Source organism: Cervus elaphus, chromosome 18, assembly GCF_910594005.1.
Source record: "Cervus elaphus chromosome 18, mCerEla1.1, whole genome shotgun sequence".
NCBI classification, from domain to species: domain Eukaryota; kingdom Metazoa; phylum Chordata; class Mammalia; order Artiodactyla; family Cervidae; genus Cervus; species Cervus elaphus.
The window spans coordinates 122,395,415-122,410,759 of NC_057832.1; the positions used below are offsets into that span (position 1 = coordinate 122,395,415).

At 56.2% G+C, this 15,345-nt stretch overlaps 1 long non-coding RNA gene across 3 annotated transcripts; it reads left to right on the forward strand.

Moving 5' to 3' along the window:
- Nucleotides 1–1,752: 1,752 nt before the first annotated feature.
- LOC122674821 lies at nucleotides 1,753–6,949 on the forward strand. 3 transcript variants are annotated; one of them, XR_006335049.1, is made up of 6 exons: nucleotides 1,753–1,922; nucleotides 2,496–2,611; nucleotides 3,263–3,356; nucleotides 3,603–3,693; nucleotides 5,667–5,722; nucleotides 5,909–6,949. It is a non-coding gene; the product is annotated as an uncharacterized LOC122674821 (long non-coding RNA). The 3 variants fall into 3 exon arrangements; XR_006335050.1 differs by having other exon boundaries at nucleotides 6,093–6,949; XR_006335051.1 differs by lacking the exons at nucleotides 5,667–5,722; nucleotides 5,909–6,949 and adding an exon at nucleotides 4,299–4,377.
- The last annotated feature ends 8,396 nt before the right edge of the window (nucleotides 6,950–15,345 follow it).

A 15,345-nucleotide genomic window follows, 5' to 3' on the forward strand; every position in this document is an offset into this window, starting at 1 on the left:
CTGGAGAAGATAATTGCAACCCACTGCAGTATTCTTGCCGGGAGAATCCCACGGGCAGAGGAGCCTGGTGAGTTACAGTCCATGCAAAGAGTCAGACACGACTGAGCGACTATCACTTTCACTTTTTAGCTGTAATAGAGGCTTCAAGTTCAATGCACTGAATTAGGGAAAAAATATAAGTTACTGGGTGTAATGCCCTCGATGTCCCATGACATTTTTTAAAAACTTTGGCACCCCCCACCTCCATAAAGTGCATTAAGATGGCAAAAAACACATGAACACAAAGAACAGAGGTATTAAGTGTGAACATTTTCAAGAAGAATTATGTTCGTTTCAATGACTTATTTTTTGTGGACATGGACGCTTATGGTTGTGACTATAGACCAAAACACTGAGAAAGTCAAATTTTCAGTGAATAAGACCTTTTTTGTAATTGCCCTAGAAAGACAAATGCTTCTTGATAGTCTTAAAAAACTGCTATATCTTTCCAGAAAAGAGCTGGAAACCTGCTCTTTGGTGGGGAGGCCAGACCACAGGGAGGTGAAAGCCTTGAATCTCAGTGTCACCAAGAAGGTGGCCGAGGATTTAGGGTCAGACACACGAGTTCATTTCCCCGGAACACTGGGAGCCAAGCTCGAAGGCACAGTGTGGATGTTTTGTTTATTCTAAAATGACAGCGGAGATACGAGAAAGCAACCCTGTGACTCAGAGCTCTCTGCAGTCGGCAGCTCTTCTGGACGAAGCTGTGCAAATATGCTCAACCGGCTCTTTAATTTCGACAATCCTTGGGACTCTGGCAGTCTCAGAACCACTGACTCTGGGGAAAATTCCTGACTTTTGGCCCCGGAAGTCTCGGGAGGGTGGAGCCCGTCAGGTGCGGGCAGCAGCACGGGGCCTGCTCTGCAGGTTCACGCTGTCAGCAGCAGCAGGACGGCTTCCATGACTGCAGCCGTCTGCTGTCAAAGAGGAAGTCTTATCTTCACTCACTAAATACACAAGGGCTGGGATTTCCACTTGGCACATGCTACTGCTTACCTGAAGGCTGCTTCTCCCTGAACTCAGGTAAAGTTCATCCACAGCTGTTCCCAGAGACGGGCCGCCCGCTGAAGCCCACGACTCTGCCCTCAGCAGGAAGACGCTCCCGCCCCACCTGGACGAGAAGAGCCAGCCTTCTGACAGAGGAGGCTCCTGGGACCTCGCCTCAGGGAGGCCAGACCTCCACCCTCCCTCGGTCCTTGTAGATTCTGGAGCCTGCGTCCCTGCCGGGCTTGTAAAGCCGGGTGTTTATTGGAATTTGGGACCAGGTTTCCCCTCGGCGTCACAGACTGTTTAATTGTATTTCTTACACATGTGCCTTTCAGCCAAAGTTCAGGTAGGCTGTATTTTAAGTAGAGCTGAGATAAATAATCCTGATTTCTAAAACATACCTGAACGCAGATTTTTGAGAAATTTTTGTTTTATGTTGGCGTGTAGTTGATTTACAGTGCCATGGCAGTCTCCCACTTGCTCTTGGAAAAGACGGGCGACGAGGTGCCTGTAAGCTGTGAGATCTCCAGCCACTTACCTGGGATTCTGTTAACCCGACAAGGCCTCAGAACAAGGCGTGACACACCCACACATGTACACACACACACACGCACGCACATGCAAACCCTGGCAAGGAGCAATGCGCGCTTTCCTCAGCCAACACACATGCCCGCAGACACCCCGGGGCGGACTTCTCCCCCAAGGCCGGCCCTCGGGACGCTCAGCCCTCAGGCGGTCTGATCCGGTGGACAGCCCGGCTCGCTGCCTGGATTTGCCTTCTAGCGTCTCTGGCTGTGGTGAAAAAGGAAATTCTCTCAGACGACAAGCACTGGTCACTTCCGAGGACTTCTGGAAAACGTGCTTCAGCTTCTGAGCAGCTGTGGTGTGGCTGTCTGGTGGGGGCGGGGCAGGGGACCATGGTGGGGGCGGGGCAGGGCCCATCGTGGGGGCGGGGCAGGGGCTCATGGTGGGGGCGGGGCAGGGGCTCATGTGGGGGCGGGGCAGGGGACCATGGTGGGGGCGGGGCAAGGCCCATCGTCGGGGCGGGGCAGGGGCTCATGGTGGGGGCGGGGCAGGGGACCATGGTGGGGGCGGGGCATGGGACCATGGTGGGGGCAGGGCAGGGCTCATGGTGGGGGCGGGGCAAGGGACAATAATAGGGGTGGGGCAGAGGACCATGGTGGGGGCGGTGCAGGGCACATCATGGGGTGGGGGCAGGGCCAACAGTGGGGTGGAGCAGTGGCCCATGGCGGGTGGATGGGGTGGGCGGGTAGGAACCCTGCGTGTGTCTTAAGGTCCAGGTCTTGTTCTTCTTGTTTGAGGCAGGGGCCCAGAGACTCAGGAATGGGACTGAGTCACACAGTCCCTGTTGGCCCAAGAGTCATCCTTGGTCTTCCCCTGGGCTACTCTCACTTTGAAAATTTTTGCCCTTCTTGATCAAGTTTTGCATGCAATTATCTCGTTTTCAGTCTTAAGTCAGATCTGCACGCTGGCTTCTGGGTGGAATTTGGATTTTTGCCTGCTTGGCCTTGCTTCATTTCGGACAGTTCCTGACTCGGGAACTAGGCCCACCCTCCCTGCCAAGGTTTGCCAACAGGGACGCGACGGAGGTGGGCGGGGCCTGGCATCCCTGCCCAGGTTGTCCCCGGGTGTGCGGCATCTCCGCTGCAGAGGCCAGCTTGTCCTTCAAACGGCGTTCAGCGGTGCTGGTCTTCTTCGGTAAGGCTCTGCACTGGCCTTGGTTCCCGGCCGGCCCCAGGGCGCTGCCACACCAGCCCTGGAGAAGAGCCAGTCCCACTCCACCGCCTGCCTGTGTGGCCTGGAGGTCTCAGCCCGGGGGCACCCACTCTCACAGGCACGTGCCGTCCTTTTAGATTTGAGAAAAAGCATTTATTTTTATTCCCTCAAGAGCTTCACCTTGAAACTCAAAGAGTGGTTCCCATCCCCATCTACAGATTCCTACCATCCCATCCCGGTTAACACTCCATCTCGTGGGATGACAAGCAGCCAGAACAATTTATTACCATCATTTTTAAGTCCATTCCACTTTCCATTTTGATATTAAATTATCTGCCATAAAGTGGGAGGAATTATGGTCTGTGGGCCTTTCCCTTCTCCCTGCTCTTTATGTGGACAGGCTGCTGGGAAGAACTCCCCTTCTCGCCCAGAGGGCGTGGTGGGTCAGGAAGTCGGAGGGTGACACCGTGGAGCCACTTTCTGATTCTCCATCGGCCAGTATTTGCCTCGTGTCTGCCTGGAGGAGGCGTGGGGGTGGATGGCCCTTTGTGTGGACCACACGAAGCTTCCAGTCTACTCCAGGAACACAGGAGGTGGGCATGCTGAGTGATGATGCCGTTGGGGGAGGAAGGAGCTCTGGCGGCTGGGATGTGGGGACAGGTGTTCCGGAGCCGTGGACGGGGTTTCTCAGGAGAATGGTCAGCACAGCCCCGAGCTGGGTGGCAGCTGGAACGGGAGGAGGATGCTGGAAGGGGGAAAGCCGGGGCGTGAGCCTGGAGCCCTAGCCAGGGGCCCCTCCAGGTGGAACAGATAAGCAATCACCCCAGTCTTGCGGACAGGAAGATGGAGGGCCAGGAACCTCTCATCGTGGAGCCATTGCTTTGAATCTCACTCAAGAGATGAGGCTGATGACGTGAGATGTCCTTGGAGGTGAGGACATTTGAGTTTATCTGGAGGGCCTGCTCACAGCCACCCCCAGGTTGCAGCTGTGCAGGGGTGGGCTCGGGGCCCCTGGAGCTCAGAGGAGCCGTGTGACCACTGTTCTTTGTCCCCGACATGCAGGCTCTGTCTTACACGCAGGTGGGTTGGAGGTCTTTGCTGGGTCCCTGTTGACAGAATGTTGGACAGAAGGCTCTACACTGTCTCTACTTAGTTCAGAGGCCTCTTTCTTTTGGGTGGGGGGCTTTGGGGGGCTTCCCCTCCCCCACATCCAGACACCGCCCAGGTCCTGGAGCACGTTTAGGGCGTCCAGAAGTAACTGTCGACTGGCAGTGGCTAAGAATGGCCCCCCAGTTGCCACCCCGGGCTTGGCAGAGGTCACTCACTCTTTCAGGACGGCACCAAGCCATCTGCCTTGGGCCGGTTGTTTCAGCCCTCTGCCTCCGTTTCCCCAATATCGGTGTCAGCGTTAAAGTGATCCTGAAAACCTCTTAGCTGAGGGCCTTGAGTGTTAGCTCTCAATAGGTAGGTGTTAGTTATAATTCTTCAGTTCTTAAAGCACCTCTGAGATAGTTTTTATTATCCTCATTTTATAGATGAGGACAGCGGGGCTCAGAGAGGTGAAGTGATCTACCCAAGGTCACACAGCTGGGGATCTGCGTGTGGGTCCCTGAAGCTCGGCAGTCTTGGTCTGGTTTCCAGGCTCCTCTGTGCATTCTGCAGCCCGGTACCTCTTTCTGAGCACCTGAGCAGCCCAGTCTGGCGCCCCGTGCCCCTTCTTCCCTGGCACCTCTCCCCCTTTGCTGTCCCTGGGGACCACCCTTCTGTGGTTTGAGGTCTTTGCTGCCGATTCTGAGTGTGGGTCCCTTCACTCTCAGTGGCTCAGCTGCCTCCTGGATGAACCGGAAGTGACCACAGGGGCTGATTCCCGGGTTGCCGAATGGTCACAGGACGTCAGTGTCCAAGGATGGAGCCCAGGGTGAGGGAGACCCCAGGCTTGTAGGTGCCCCCTTGCGGGCATTCAGGATGGGAGGGTCGGGTGCCAGGAAACATGGAGGATTTGAAGGCCCACCTTCCAGGCAGCATCACCAAGGGAGGTCTAACTGGTCAGTGTGCTTCCAGCGGGACTGAAGCAGCTTGTCGTCAGAGACCCCAGGGCCCCTGGGGGGCACGGAGCCGGCTGTGCACAGCTGTGTAGACCTCTGAGGCCCTGAGATCTAGGGTTCCTCTCTCCCAGGGCAGGGAGGAGTCCAGGAGGAGACAGAGCGTTTTAAATGACCTCATCTGCTACCCACTCTCAGGCTCCAAAGACAAAGCTGACGTCAGCTCATATTTGCAATCATTTTTCCTCTTTCCTGCAAAACGGCCCCTGCTGCTGGGAGAACATTTGGCAGCCAGCCCCGTCGTGGGCTTGCCAAGGCACAGTTCCATCCCTGGGAACATTTCTCAAGTGCCCACCGTGGGGGCGGGGAGGCCGCGGCTCCCCAGCAAGGGTCTCTGATGGGGCTGGGGCCTTTCCAGCGCCTGGGTCTCAGGGGGCACCTTGCACTGCTCCCCCCAGTCCTGGAGAAGCACTGAAGAGCTAGGTCTTCTCCGACCCTGGAAAGGGCCCTCAGGGTGGGGGGCAGGGATCGCTGCCAGGCTTGTCTGGTGGAGGAGCTGAGACTGCGGTCATGCCCTCTAAGCAGGCATGTCTTGGCATGGACCCCAGGGAGGAGGCAGGGAAGGGTGGGGGGCAGGAGACCCAGGGTCCCCCCAGGCGTGGATGGTGGAGTTTGGTGTCTTCTGCCCGGGAGGGCGAGGCAGAGAGGCAAGCAGCTGCGTCGGCCTGGCCGAGTCGCCGGGGGTTTACAGAAAATCCGCCCCCTGAGTGATCGCTCCAATTTTATAAGTGCATTTCCACCGCAGAGCGGCCCCCTGCAGACCCATAAATAGTGAGCTGTGAAATGTCTCTCTGTTGCCAGATCGCTGTCCCCAAGGCATGCAGTGGAGAGGGGGCCCGGACTTGTCCAGCCGGCAGGTGAGTCCCCAGTCCTCACCTTCTCGGGTGCCCGAGGGGGCTCCTGTCCCCTCCCCTGTCCAGGCCACCCTTTCCCGGACTCCTGACTTCACCCCAACATAAGGGCTGCCCACGGTGTTCAGTTACATCTCAAGCTCAGGTGTTACTGCAGGAAAGAGTCACCCGTTGGCTCACAAATGTTTACAGGTAGGCCCATGCCAGGACCTACCTGCTCAGAGGGCGTGACCACGAGCTCTGCTCCTCTACTGGCCAAGCCTGGCAGCAATGCCCATGAGCACCCTTTCCACGGAACGTGGAACAGTTAAGACGCTGGCTCACGAGGAAGCATTATGAGCACAGGCTTGCAACTGTGCATCTCATCTTCATTCAGAATCCACGGGAACAGCGCCCACCAAGACCAGCGCACGGGACCTTGGGGGCCGATGTTTACTCAGTGGGAAAAATGTGGAACTTCCTTATCTGGTCCCCTGTCCTGAGGCCGAGGAGACGCGCCCCGCCCGCCAGGGGCAGCCCCAGCTCTATCGATTAGTGACTCAGGCTTTACAGGGGAGGGCGTGATTCTGCAGGCTGCGAACGTGTGCTCTGCTGCAAACAGCCCGCCTCAGCCCTGCGTACACATCCCACTGCACACGCGCCCACGACGGCTCTCCTCACGGCCTCGTCTTCATCCTGAACGTGATTTCAGGGGTACAGGCTCATGGACTGTTGAGTTCTGTTCACAGTTTAGAAAAGTGAAATGCAAACTTCCACTTGCAAATGAACTGAGGTTTAGCGCGCTGATAAATAGCACGGGTCCGCCGCCCTGCCTTTCTGGAAAGCCACCACCCACGCGGATTCAGGCTGTGCAAAGCTGGCCCAGGGCTGCGAGATGCTGCTCCTCAGGGCTGACCCCTATCCTGACGGGTGGCTGTCCCTTCAAGGGTCCCTGTTCGGACGGCAGGGACCCCTGAGTCTATGGCCTCTGGCCTCCCCCATGGCTCTGCATGAGCTTGACTTAGCAGGTGCAAGAAAACCCACAGACCAGTGAGATGGCCCCAGGCCCACCTTCTGAATCCCCCCGCCTGGACGCTTAGGGTCTCTCTGCCTCAGGGTCCCGTCTGGGAAGAGGGCCGCCGGCCCCTGCCCCTTGGGTCCTGCCCCTCCACCGCCCCCCACCCTCACATGGGCCTCCTCAATCTCATGGGTCTGTGTCTCCACGTGCCTGCCTCACTGAGTTTTTGATGTGCTTTCTTTGTTTCCTGGGGCTTTGTGAGGAGAGAAGACACTTTGTAAAAGTCTTTTAAACCACCTGAAATACTTCAAAGTCAGTTCTCCGTTTTCCACCTTTATCTGGAGACACATACGGCCGTGGCTGGCTTCTCAAGGAGACGGCAGGGTGGCCAGGTCTCAGGCGAGCCCGGCCTGATGTGGCCACAGGCTGAGATGGTCAGGAGGCCTCCCCACGCGTCCACACGGCTTGGCAGATGGCCTCCCGTGTCCCCCTCCCCCTACGCCCCTTCAGGCCGCTCACCGCCCCAGATACAGCCCAGGTCTGGGGCCCCAGGACATCCATGCGCTGGGGCGGCCTCATGGATTTGGGGCTCACAGAGGCACAGGGCTCAAAGGGGCCCACCAGAGGCCTCCTGGCCTCGCCCCTCCACCAGGGGTCTCTACACAGTGGCTCTGACGTGCCCTTTAGCCCCAGGCACCCACCGAGGATTTGCTTCAGCAAACAAGAGTGATTCCGGGGCTGCCGACTCCTGGACTGGCCCCCCCCCCCCCACCCCCGGCCCTGTGGGCCGTGGCCATCCCCTGGAGCCCTGGTCCAGACCCTCACACCTTGGAGTGCGCCTTTCTCAGCAGAAAAGGCAAACTTCTCGCTGAGCGGGTGGGTGTGTGAACCTCCAAGCTGGTGGGGTCAGAGGGATGTCTTCCTGCTTCCCCCAAGGTGGTGGCCCTGGGGTCCCCTTGGGAAGAGTTAGGACAGTGCAGGCCCAGGTCTCCTCCATGCAGCTCCTTCTCCCCCTCCCCCCACCCCCGCCCCCGGTCCCCTCTGCGTCCCCGACCCTAAGGCAGCAGCCTGGCCTGCACGGTGCCCGACCCTGGGCCCCCTCCTCCAGCTCCAGGTGAGCACCGTCCCACACCCCGATTAACCAGGTTTAACTGTCGGGTACAGCCTCAGGCTCAGAGATGCGCACCATGGTGCTTAAATGAGCCTGGGAGTTATTCCTATCGCATGGAGAGGCCTGGAAATCTCTGCTCCCCCCGGACCGACGTGAGCTGCTGGTCTGTCCCGTCCAGGCTCATTTGCAACAACAGTCTGGCCACAGAGGAGGGGACGGGAGAAGACGAGATGCGATGGCTGTGAAGGTGGTGACAGGGTTGCAAGGTCACTTCCCTTCATGTTCCACTGGGGAGAGTCCTGCCTGCTGGGACTGAGCTCTGGGGAGGGGGCGTGTGGCCTCCACTGAGGCCAGGGCCGGGAGGCCCTGTGTGAAGGAGAGGGAGGGGGTATCGGGCATGACCGAGGCTCCAGCACCGTGGTCCTTGCCTCTGGTCTTTCCTGCAGGCACCCTGTTCCCACGGGGATTTTCCCAGAGTGCCTTGTGCGGTGGGGGAGGGGGGATGCTCGGGGAGGCCGATTGCTCTCTTGCTTCTGCTGGCAACTCTGGTCACAGGATCTGGCCTGATCATCCAGAAGAAAGCTGCCCGCCGCAGTTTCTTGTGGCCCCTGAAGGACTCCCAGGCTGCCTCCTGGGGGTTGGAGGAGGGTGGGCATCCCTCTCAGACCGTGTTTCCGATGCTTGGCCGTGGTGCTGTGGTTCAGTCCTGGCAAGGACCCGGAGCGGGCAGCACCCAGGCTGTGTCCTGACCTCCGTTACGAGCCCCGCCGCCCTCGGTCTCCTCCGCATTGCTCACTCTCTGCCCACCCCCACTGCTAGGGCTCGGGCCTAGGGGCCCTCCAGCCAGTGTCCTGACGGCCTCCACTGGAGTCTTTTCACCCAGACCCAGCTCCCAGACCCCCAGATTTCAGCCTCACCAGGGGAAAATGTCAGCGCCTTTCCAGAAAGGTCGAAGGATCCGTCCCCCTGGAGGGAGGGCATGGTGCTCCCAGTGCTGGCGTGAGTGCCCTGGGGAGGGGCCAGGTGAGGGCGTGGGGGAGTGTCTGTGCGGGAGGTGGTCCCAGGAGTCACGGGTGAGCGAGGAGCTGGGGGGGCCTGTGTTCCGGAGGACGGAGCCCCGCAGAGGCAGTCCCCGGGGCTCCGCTCTGTAAGGCAGGGATGCCTCTGGAGTTGCCTCTTGGTGGGGAGGGGGGCGGGCCCCTGCGCTCAGCTGTCCTCCCCCGGCCGGAGGGGGCTGCCTCTGGGGGTGTCACAGAAGCGCCTGAGGAGCAGAGCTGGGAGCCCTCGGCAGGCGGGCAGTGGCACGGGGCTGTCCAACCCCCTGATGGAGTCAGGCAGCTCGAGAAGCTCCCCCCACCCCCCCGCCAAAGACAGCGTCCACGCGCCCCGCGAGAACCGGTGCCCAGACACTGGCGCCAGTCAAGACCACCTGTCATGCTGTGCTTCCCGTGTTTCACGGCACTCAGAGGATTTTGCGGCTGGTTTTCCGTGTGTAGATGCTATTTTCCAGGGAAAACTCATAACCCTACCCTCTACTGGTCTCCCTCCCACCCAGGGCAGAGTGAAGGCGATGGGCTTACAAGACCAGGGTCCTTTACGATCGGACGGGGGACTTCACACAGAAACTCAGAACATGGCATTTTTACTCTAGCGTGTAACTTCGATGCAAGGAACATTTCCCCTCGGTCGACAGAGTACCCTGAGTGTGGATTCACAGAGATTTAAGCCCCTGGTCTGAAGGGAACAATCTTTACACAGTCATCATATCAACGCACTTAACGTTTTAAAAACTTTTATTTATCTTTGATAATCAACCTAGGAATACAGCCCAGAAGACTTAATTATGGCTTCAGGAGTGAATGCCAGTGTTAGTATTCCTGACAGTGTAAAATAAAATCGGCAAAGTGGTAGAGAGAGCAGAGGGCGGGAGGGGGAGGTCTGTTTGCTTCCCCCTGCCCCTGGTCTGTAGAGGGGACGAGACACCCTGACAGCTGGTGGAAGGAACAAAGTGTATCATCTGAATGTATAAACTTGTCAGAGGAGAACTAAAACTATTGGATAGTAACTAGCTACTGGGACTTCCCTGGTGGTGCAGTGGATAAGAATCTGCCTACCAATGCAGGGGATGCGGGTTCGATCCCTGGTCCGGGAAGATCCCGCGTGCAGCAGAACAGCGAAGCCCATGTGCCACGGCTACTGAAGCTAAAGAGCCCTAGAGCCGGCGCCACGCAACAAGGGAAGCCGCTGCGATGAGATGCCCCTGCACCACAGGGAGGGGTACCCCAGCTCGCCATGACTAGAGAAGATCCCAGTGCAGCAGTCAGGACCCAGAGCTGCAAAAAAAAAACAAAAACCCAAAAAACAAACCAGCGTAGCTATCATATGACTGGGGGGTCTTGAGAAGCAGTGAGTGAGGGGCCCGTTGCTTGTCTCAAGGGGCCCCCACAGAGAGTTTCTAAGGCTGAAAATTTGGAGGAACAGAGGCTGTCCTGCCCAGACAGACAAAGTTGTGCAGTTTACAAACACGCTCAGAAGTGTTAGTCGTGCAGCTTCGAGGGAAAGTTATTTCCAGCCCGTGTTAACTGGGGGGGGTTGTGGGTAGAGGTGCAGCCTGGCTGTGGTTTCGGCTGGGGAGGCAGCTTCCGCCTGCACTGAGGATCTGTGTCCCGGAGATGAGCCGGTGTTGAAAAGTGTGACCCGGCCCCCCTCCTCCTGCGTGGACCCTTGGATGGGGCAACCACCTCTCAGGTCAGAGGTCAAGAAACCTGGCTGGCCACTCATTTTTAGATGACTGTTGAATTGAGCAGTTTTTCTATTTTTAGATAATTGGAAAAAAATCAAAAGGTGAAAAATAACCCATGACATGTGAAAATTATATGAAATTCAAATTTCAGTCCCTAAATCACATTTTATTGCCCCCCCCCCCAAAATTCAGAAGGTTCTAAGGGGCAAAACTTGAATTTGCTGTAGGCTGGCCGCCATTTATACACTACTTACACTTATGAGGTATTATAAACAACACAGGGATGATTTAAAGTGTAGGGAGGATGTGCATAAGTTATAAGCAAATACTGTGCCATTTCATATGAGAGACTGGAGCATCCTTGGGTATTGGTACTCATGGGAGTCCTGGGTCCCTGCAGATACTGGACGACAACTGCTTGCCCTCTGCCCTTCACGGGACAGGCTTGTCCATGTGCTCCTTAGGGGTGGTTATCTGCTTGGTCCTCCCCAGCAGGAGGATTCATTCATTCGTTCATGCACACCTTCATCCCGCTAATGTTTAATGAGCACTGACTTCGTAAGAGGTTCCACCCCCTGGAGATGTTGGTGCCACAAAGGTATGAAAGATGTGTTTCCTCCTCAAGAAGAGCGGTCTGAACTAGCCATTCAGGCCCCCTCTGTCTCAGACTGGGGCTGCTGCTGCTGCTGCTAAGTTGCTTTAGTCGTGTCCGACTTTGTGCGACCCCATAGACGGCAGCTCACCAGGCTCCCCCATCTCTGGGATTCTCCAGGCAAGAACACTGGAGTGGGTTGCCATTTCCTTCTCCAATGCATGAAAGTGAAAAGTGAAAGTGAAGTGGCTCAGTCGTGTCTGACTCTTAGCGACCCCATGGACTGCAGCCTACCAGGCTCCTCTGTCCCTGGGATTTTCCAGGCAAGAGTACTGCAGTGGGGTGCCACTGGGGCCCTTCCTGCAATCCCCGCACTGTCCGCTGTCATCAAGCCTGGGGTCCCCAGGGGATCAACAGCATGCGATTGGTCTGAATTCAGCTTTTCCAAAGAGAGGCATTACCCTGGATGTGGAGTGGGTCCCATTCTCCTCTGAGGAGCTCAGAGACCTAGATGTTGCTGGACGGGGCAGCCTCGTGGGTCCCAGGCCCTGTCTCACCTACCGAGGAGTCCCTGAGGGCGTGAAATAGACCAGTCAAAGATCCCCCGGGGCCTCAGCCCCTCTCCAAAGCAGGTCTGACTTGGTTTACAAATGTTTCATGGAGTTGTTCATGCACAGATGGGGAGAATAGAGGGCCCAGAATTAATGACCCTATTTTGCAGGGAAAGTTCTCAAGAAGGTGCGGCGTGAGGGCTACGATCTGATAGGGGTTTGGTGCGCTCTGCCAGGACCGGCGGCCAGGACGGAGTTGGGGTGGGTGCAGGGGTTTCCAGCTGCTGCAGGCGGTCTTCCCACCGCCTGGAGGGGGGCCGCTCCTGGGGGCAGGTGGGCTTTAAAAATGTCCCGTCCTCCACCCAGTCCCGTCCCACATCCCACCTCCATTGTGGTCCAGAGGTCATCTGGGGCAGAGGTCATCTTCCTGAACGCCAGCGCCCTCCCCCCGCCCCGGACCAGGCACGGCCTTCATCATTCTCCTGTCTCCTGATGGGAGGAGCAATGAAATAAATGTGCCTCCGTCAGCCGTGTCTGCTCTTGGTGGGGTGAAGAGAGGCGCCCGTCTTCACGCACAGGCAGCGTCACTTGCGTAAAGAGACGCCCGGAGCCTGGGTTTCAGCGGTACCTCCGCCGGCTTGCTCACACGCCTCCCCTGCCCCGGGCCTGATGCAGGCGCCCTCTCTGCCCCGCACGCGCGCCCTCTCCGCCGCCGACACAGCACACGTGTCCCTCCGCGTTCACGTTTCTCCAGGACCCTGCCCGGCGCCGCGCTTCCGCCGCCGTCCTCACCTTGGGGCTTCGGGGTGGCCAGGCACGCCCGGCCGGGCTGCGCAGGGCGCGTTCGGGGCTTGCTCCCCGCGCAGCGGATGCCGCCGGGCATGGGGCTGGCTCGCACGTGCGGAGCCGCCTCCCCGGACCTCTGCTCACTCGAGGCTCTTCCTCTCCCCTGATGTTTGGGTTCAGTTACCTGCTCCGCGTTAGTTTCCCGGAGCGGCTGGAACAACAGAAGTGGAGCCTCTCCCAGTCCTGGGGGCTGAAGTCCAAGCTTCAGGTGTGGGCAGGGCGGGCTCCTCCTGAGGCCTCTCTGCTTTTCTCCCCGTGTCCTCAGAGCGTCACCCCTCCGCGTGCCTGTGTCCTGATCTCTTACAAGGACACCAGTCAGATTAGACCAGGGTCCACCCGCGTGACCTCAGTCATCTTAATCACCTCTTTTAAGGCCCCATCTCCAAATGCAGTCACATGCTGAAGTCCAGGGATTAGGACTCTGACATATGAATCGGGGTGGGGGTGTGTGCACAATTCAACCCATAACAAATTCTGAAAATAAATGAAATTGAAGCTATTACTTGAAGAAACATCCTTAAGGCCAATAAATTTAAAAAAATTAATTTATTTGTTTTAATTGGAGGCTAATTACTTTACAATATTGTAGTGGGTTTTGCCATACATTGACATGAATCAGTCAGGGGTGTTCCCCATCCTGAACCCCCTCCCACCTCCCTCCCCATCCCATCAGTCAGGGTCATCCCAGTGCACCCTGTCTCATGTATCTAACCTGGACTGGTGATCTGTTTCACATATGATGATATACATGTTTCAAGGCTATTCTCTCAAATCATCCCAACCTCGCCTTCTCCCACAGAGTCCAAAAGTCTGTTCTTTACATCTGTGTCTGTTTTGCTGTCTCGCATATAAGATCATCGTTACCATCTTTCTAAATTCTATATATGTGTGTTAATATACTGTATTGGTGTTTTTCTTTCTGACTTAACTTCATTCTGTATAATAGGCTCCAGTTTCATCCACCTCATTAGAACTGATTAAAATGCGTTCTTTTAAATTGCTGAGTAATATTCCATTGTGTACATATACACAAAGGCCAATAAGTTAAAATCACTCAGATGGATACTTAGCATCTCATCATTCATGAAGTGCTGCATTTTGGAGAATTATTAGAAGGGTAACATTGAGCTCTATGTGCCCATAGAAGATACGGTCCAGAATGCTTAAAATGCCATTTTTTTTTTTAAAGATAAGAATGGATATAAGCATGACCTGAAGCAAGCCCATCGGAGGCAAGTCGACCTCCCAGCACCCTGTTGGGGCGTCTGGCCTCCAGTGACGGGGAAGCAGGTGAGCACACCTGGTACCTGGGTGGTAAGTGAGCATACGTGCTGCCTGGGAGGAGATGGGCAGGGAGGCGGCAGCCCTCGCCTCCGATCTTGGATGACGGGGACTTTGGCTGGGGGCCTGGGCGCCTGGTCTCCCGTCTTTCCTGCACCCCCACCTCCCGTCTGGCTGGCTGTGGAGTCCTGACCCTCTCCAGCAGGGAGGCTGAGTGGCATTGCCCCCAGCACTTCAGCTGGTCTCTGCCCCTCCTGGGCAACCAGGGGCCACTCATGGGTGGACCGATGCCCCTTCTCTCCACTCCTCGCAGAATGGCACTCCTCTTAATCCATTTTCAGTATTTCTGGACAATCAGCCCAGGTTTCATGTTGCCAAATTACAGCTACCCACTCCTCAGACTGGAATCCAGGAGTGTTTTTGTCCAGAACAGTCACCGAGTCCCAAGGAGTGAAAATCTTTTGAAGAGTAGTATCGGATACATTCTCTCAGCTGGCAACTGCCTATGTTTTATTTACAGCTTCGCATTTCCTTAGTTCCGAGGATAATGTTATTTTTGTCCTGAAAATTCAGCCTTCCTATTAATAACAAATGCAAACCCGTGGCCATATCCTGCCGCCGTTCCGTGCTCAGATCAATGGCAGGATGCTGCTTCTGCTGTATGTGTGTGTGTGTTTACTGAGAAAACATTTTGTTTCACTGTGTCTAGTACTCTTTAGGTATGATTTGTCCAGAGTGCTTGAAATGGGTCCTGATAGCTTTTCATCCCCCTGGTTTGGTTATCACCAAGCACAGATGACTCACAGGAATTTTACTCCAGTTTTTAGAGGCAGAATTTTGGAGGTTAAAGAAGATGTTAAGACTGTGGCTTTCACAGCCTCATGGCAGAGATGAGGAGGAGGAAGGAAGAAACTTAGAGGCTGAAGGTCCTCTGTGAGTTAGCAGCATAGTCAGTGCTGGAACGCTGGGACCTTCTTCTGAGTGGGACATTCCCTCTTTGCTGATGCTTCCTTGACGAAAGCATGGATTCATGGAGTTGGCCACCCTGCAGCTTGGAGTCTGCTTTGTGGACCGTTCGTGATGTTAAGTGACGCAGAGCGAGGGCGTCGAGAGGGAATTGTTTGCATGACCTGGATTTCCGACCGCCTGGTCGTCCTGGTGGCGAATCGCAGTGCCTTCATTTTCCGATTGGTTCGCCCAGAGTCACTTTTATTTGGTAATTGCCCAGCTGCCCGTGCTGTTATTGGTATTGGCGTCTCATGTGTGCACAGGGCTGGAACTGATTGGCTGAACTGCTGGATCAAGCCAGAAACATATAACCATACTTGAAGAATCCAATTAGACATTTAGGGAAATAGCAGTTCCCCCCCACCATGTCCCTCCCCCACCAAAGTCTCTCTTTGTACAGTTCAGATAGGAAGCAATCTTAGAACCGTCTGAAAATATGCACAAGCCCACCGCTGCTCCCTGGAGCTAGGGAGTATCGATCTTGCGCTGCTTCTATTGAT